The 6004-nt window shown below is 34.6% G+C and overlaps 1 pseudogene; it reads left to right on the forward strand.

Annotated features, from left to right (window-relative positions):
• The first annotated feature begins 571 nt into the window (after window positions 1–571).
• LOC109243456 lies at window positions 572–2331 on the forward strand (annotated as a pseudogene).
• Window positions 2332–6004: the final 3673 nt, after the last annotated feature.

A 6004-nucleotide genomic window follows, 5' to 3' on the forward strand; every position in this document is an offset into this window, starting at 1 on the left:
GGGAGCCTCCTAGAGTTTGCAAGCTTCAGAAATCTTTGTATGAACTCCCTCTAGACAATGGAACTTGAAGCTCAATGAGGCCCTCTCATTCTCAGATCCTTGTATGACTATTCCCTCTTCAGTAAGAGGTCTGGTTCTGATTTGGTTATTATCCTGATCTATGTGGATGATCTCTTGATCACTGGCACATCTCCTCAGTTGATTCAGGAAGCCAAAGATGTGCTTCAACATCACTTCAAGATTAAGGACCTGGGGGAGATGAGATACTTCCTTGGTCTTGAAATTACAAGAAGCAGACATGGCATTTTGGATTGTCAAAGGAAGTTCACACTTGGGCTTGCAAGTTCTAAACCAGCCTGCACACCTTTAGACACAAGCCATAAGCTCACTAGTGCAGACTATGATTAAGCCAATGCACATGGAGCTCTAGATGTTGATGAATTACTTAGTGATCCAAGTAGCTATTGGAAATTAGTTGGGAAGCTGTTGTACCTTTACCATGACAAGGCCAGACATCAGTTATGATGTGCAAAATTAAAGCCAGTTCATGCACAAGCCAAAGAAGTCACATATGGAAGGAGAACTGAGAGTGGTAATGTACCTAAAAATGCACCTGGGCTGGGATTCTGCTATCATCTCAATCTTCTGACCAGCTCACAATGTATTGTGATGGAGATTGGGCCACTTGTCCAATGACTAGAAGGTCGGTGAGTGGGTTTATTTGGTGAACTGTTGTAGAATCTAGAGCTGTTGGGATGCATATTGCTTCTGTTTTTTAGTATTCTTGTGGCTATTGTATGTACCTAATTCTATGTTGGTCGGCGAATGAATAGATAATAATATTAGGCTGATGAATAAAATATGTAATAGCATTCACCTTTTGTGAAAATAGTAGTGTATGTGATTTGGCACCAACTGGCACTATAAAATTTTCTAGTCATATTTCTTGTAGTTAAATATGCTTTGTGAGTTATTAAAAACATATTTGATAACACAAAGGTTGGGAGATCCAAGAACTTGAAGAAAATAAGTTGATGAAATGCGGAAGTAGTAAAGAAATGCAAGCGGAGCAAGAAAAATAAACTAGATATGTCAAAATTCGAGGAAAGGTCCAAGAACCCCGAGATTATGTTAATCTAGATTTTGACAAGATCCTAATGACAACAAGTTGGTTATGAAACCAATTGCCTTCAGTAGAGATAAGCTAATCAAGAACTAGATTCGGATCTTGACTTCTAGTTTGAATAACTTACGACAACAACTAGTAAAAGAAACTAGTCGCCTTCGAAGAATATCAAAAGAAACCAAAGATATCACAAGAAAGAAAATTATCTTACTACCTTAAGCTATGAACTAGTTAGGGTTGAAAGATAAATCTTCAAATTAAAGTTCACAAAGGTTCAAAAGAACTCACAATAATAATATTAATCTTCAATGATCTTCTACAATGGAAGACAAGCACCCCTTTATATAGTAGTAAAGAAGGAGCTAGTCAAGACTTCAATAAATGAGAATTATATTCCCTAGAAGCATAGAAGACTACCCACACTAAGACCAATATAGTCAACATACACATAGACCAATGCAAGTCAACATAGATTAAAACAACTATTAAATATATATTCTAGAAACTATTTTTGGGCTTATTTGGGCTGCTGAAAATTCCTCTCTTTTTGGGCATATTTGGGCCTCATTCCATCTCCTCTTGGACTTTAATTTTGGCCTCAAAATAGTTGTAAGACTTGGCCCAAAGATCCTCCTTGTGCTGGAGCTCTTCTTCTATTATAAAACACTTTTTAATTGCCAATTGAAGCCCATTAAGCTTGTCTTGAAATTTCTTTGTTTGAGACCTTGTCATGGGCCTTCTTGGAGCTTCCAGAGCTTTATCCTTCTCCTTTAATGATGTTGAGCTGCCATGAATGCTATCAATATTAAATTGCTCTGCCTCTTTCATCAGATTTGATTTGATTGCAGGTTGGTGAGTGTATTGGTAAGATTGATATTCGTGTTCCCCCTATGGTCAAGCAGGCTTCTGCAGCTGCTCGCTCTGTTGCAGCCGATGTCAAAAGTGCTGGTGTTATAGGAGCTGCATCAGGACTTGCAAAAATAGTCTATGCCAATTATGAGCCTGCCGCCAAAGAGCAATATGCAGCATCGGCTTGGCGAATTCCCTTGTTCCTACTTATTATTCTGGCAAGTACAATGAGATTGTTCAGCAATCCACTGAGAAAGGATACAAGGTTGACTGAGAAGATTTCTAAGGTGTTCCGCACTCAGCCCGTGGCTTCCAACGAAGGACCTTCTCATTTTACCTTTATGGTTCATACCTAGCTGTTTAGTTCTTTGTGAGGAGCTCAAGGATATGATTTGGAGTGCTTTGAAACAGTTTTTATCTTTTTTACTGTGTTGTTGATTTTTTATTGTGTTTTAAGTAAATATTTGTATTTGTCTATTCGGTTTTCATTGTTGAAAGTTGTGACAGACTTCTTTTATTTAACAATGCTAGTAAAATTGCTTTTAACGAGGGCCTGATTCTTTGATTATTTCATTACTGATTCTCATGACACACGTTATCTTTACATTTTTTCTTGTCAAGAATTTTTTATTCTCAGAAAAAGATATCACTATTATCTTTAGCCCCACAACTGTTTACCTTGAAAATACGAGTAACATTTAAATTTGATTTGTGGTTTTAAAGATATGTGATTTAGTTCAATACCAATTAATAATCAAGAAGTATAAAGTATAGATGAAAAAAATAAGTGAATCAATCCAGTGTTACCTAAGCAGTATCGACCTCGAGCTCTGTGACCTCGAGATGAAGCAAGAATAATAAAGCAAGAACAATAAAGTTAAAGGACAATTTTGATGAACAATGAGCGAAAAGTAGAGAGTATATTCTTTCCTGATGATTAGATGATCTTTACAAATGATTGGGGTCCCCTTTATATAATAGGGGAGCCCTAAATAAGGTACATTTCCATTTACAGTAAGGAATCTTATTGGGACAGCTGCTTAACCGCCTAGTACGGAATCGTACAATTCTATTCCAGGATTTGCGCCATGATTTTGGGGACGTGGCAGGTATCTCGCTCATTCTGTTACAAATCCATAACGGCATTATTTCGGGGTCGAGCATACTCGGCTTCGGTATTCATCGTGCTTCAATTTTCGGGCATTGCACTCTGTCTTCGAGCTCGAGTCTGGTCCATCGAGCTCGAACTCGACCTTACCCGAACTCGGGCCTAAGGTGTCCCCTCGAACTTGGGAAATCGGGCATACCTGATTTCGACCGTATACACATATGTCAACTAAATTTCGATTAATTTGATTAGTCAAAGTTTGAAGTTTAAAACTTGCAATTTTAGGTACAAAGCTTAAATAAACAAGTTTGGTACAAAACAGTATAAGCAACTTCGAAAATATGCACCAACAAAAGTTGTGGTGGAGAGGTACGAACTCATTCGTCCAATTAATTGGAGGTCACGGGTTCGAGCCTTAGATATGAAGTCGCCTTTTATTAGGGAGCGCTTTACACCCCCTCCCCACCCCCACCCCCACCCCCAAAGTGAAATTTGTGGGCGTGAATCCGGATTTAATCGGACCCAATACGATACCAGTCACCGGATGACAGTTTAAAGACATAGTTAGCTGCCGTCAGGAGTACGTATTTAAGAGTAAAATGGAAATTATCTTCATTTCATAATTTTTTTTTCTTTGCTTTCCTACGAAAGTTTGAAACGAGATTAAGTAAATAATATGATCAGTGAGAATTCATATAATCGACTTAAAACTAAGGTATTGTCGCAGAGGCGGTTTAACCTCCGGGCCACTAAAGCGATCGCTTTAGGCCTCATAAAATTAGAGGCCCCAAAAGCTACTCTTCTTATATGTACTTTAAATATTTATTGTACTTATTATTAACTAGTGATACGAAATTTTTTCAACCATCTTTTGCTACCTTGTGACTAATCGTTAATAATGTAGTCTTATATTTTATGTTGTCTTTTTTGGAGTTGGTTCAGAAAATTCAAATGATAGTGAAAGACATTAAATATGCAGTTACTTTCTAGTTCTTCTTACTCCAACTTAATAATATATTTTACAACTCTAACTTTGTAAGATATTTTCTTTCAAGATATCTGTAGGCACGCTTTAAGCTAATTCGATCGTAAAAAACTATATTTAATTTATCTATCATCTTTGTAAATACAAATTTTCACATGATTGTTACGTTGGAAGGCAATGCTATATAGTGAGCTATGTTGACACACATGTAAAAAGAAAAAAATTCAAAATTAAACTTAATACAATCTTATCAATGGTTAGTTATGTTTCAACAAAGATTAAAGGGGTTGGTTATATCATCAAGATTAATTGCATCTCAAAAATTAAAAAGAATAAACTTCAACAAAAATATCTATTATTATTAAACAAGTTCAAGGCCTTTTATTACGGCTTGATTTTAGGCCTCTAATATAGTTGAGCCGCCTCTGCATCGTCATTGCTCTTTTTGTTTCACTTCCCATAGAGACAAATTTATTAGTAGCAAATGTTTATTGATTGCCACGGGCCCAAGCGCTAGCGAATACTCCCTCCATTTTAATATATGTACATTTATGTGATTAAGTACGGAGTTTAAGAAAAAAGATGCTAAGACTGTTGAACTTGTAATGTAAAATGAGGCATACATTTCGAAAAGTACTGATTGGCTCTTATTTGAATATAGGTTGATCAATTAAGGTCCAACCTATATTCTTCTTTCAATATTGTGATAGCCTGAAAAATAGTGTATTTACTATTTATATTATTTTGTTGAGGAATTTCTTTTAATTCACATCATGCCCGAGCTAAGCCCGGGTCCAACGGCAATGTGAGCACTTTGTGTCTAGATATATATTTTGATTTAATTTTTTCTTTGTTGAATCCTCTTGTTTGGATGCGTGTTACATGTTATATTGTATCGTATTATATTTAAAATAAAATATTTATTTTGATTGTTACTTAAATTTTATTATATCTTATTGTTTCTCTGTCGATTCTTACACCATCCTGGTACCATTTAGAAACTTTTTAAGTACGCATTATTTAGTATACATTATTTATCATAATAGTTTAATTATTTATTAGTTCCTAAGTAAATACAATTTATAATTTTAATAAATTATATTTGAATTTGTAAATTTAAATTAGAGATAATTTGAGTGTTTTCAAAATTTAATTATTTATTTCATCTAATCTACGGAAAGAAAAAATAAACTAAAAAGAACTTTAAAATAATTAAAAGTAATAAATAACTTAACTCTAACATTTTTTCAAATGCTGTTGGTCAAGTTTTTTTTATTTTTAAAAGAAAATAATTGGTGATGTTACTTCATTCTCGTTCAAAATAATAAACCATTCAAATTCTTCAATTTATGTAATGGCAATTACTCAAACCGAAGATCGCAAGTACAGAAAATTTAATATAAAAGTTAGCATTATGCAGTAAAAAATGCCCTTATCATGTTTGGTTATAAATGTAAAGCACGTTGAGATTCAATTTTTCCTGTTGTACTTTTTTTGATGAAAAATTCTAATATTTTAGAAAGAGATAGTTGACTTACTCTCTTGTTTTAGTAAATAATGTTATGGCTAATATGATATTTCGCACTAATTAATTAGTTTCTGTGTAAACTTAGTGATTCTTCCTTTATGGGATTTTCTAAGCACTCAAAAATGCACCATATGAATTGTTATATAAAAATCCACCCTCAATTGATCATCTAAGTGTTTTGGTTGTCTCTGTTATTCCACCCACCTTGTGAAAAATGATAAGTCTGGCGCAAGAGCCATTGTGTCTTCCTGTGTATTACTTCACTGAGCATTCTATTGATCAAGTAAACAACTCCTTCACACACTCACCCTAATGTAGCTGTGTCCAATATGTGCCTATGTTTCCTTTCTACGATGTCATCTTGTTGTGGGGTGTATACACAACTACTTTGATGTAATATCTCAAAGG

The sequence above is a fragment of the Nicotiana attenuata genome, unplaced genomic scaffold (genome assembly GCF_001879085.1).
Source record: "Nicotiana attenuata strain UT unplaced genomic scaffold, NIATTr2, whole genome shotgun sequence".
NCBI classification, from domain to species: domain Eukaryota; kingdom Viridiplantae; phylum Streptophyta; class Magnoliopsida; order Solanales; family Solanaceae; genus Nicotiana; species Nicotiana attenuata.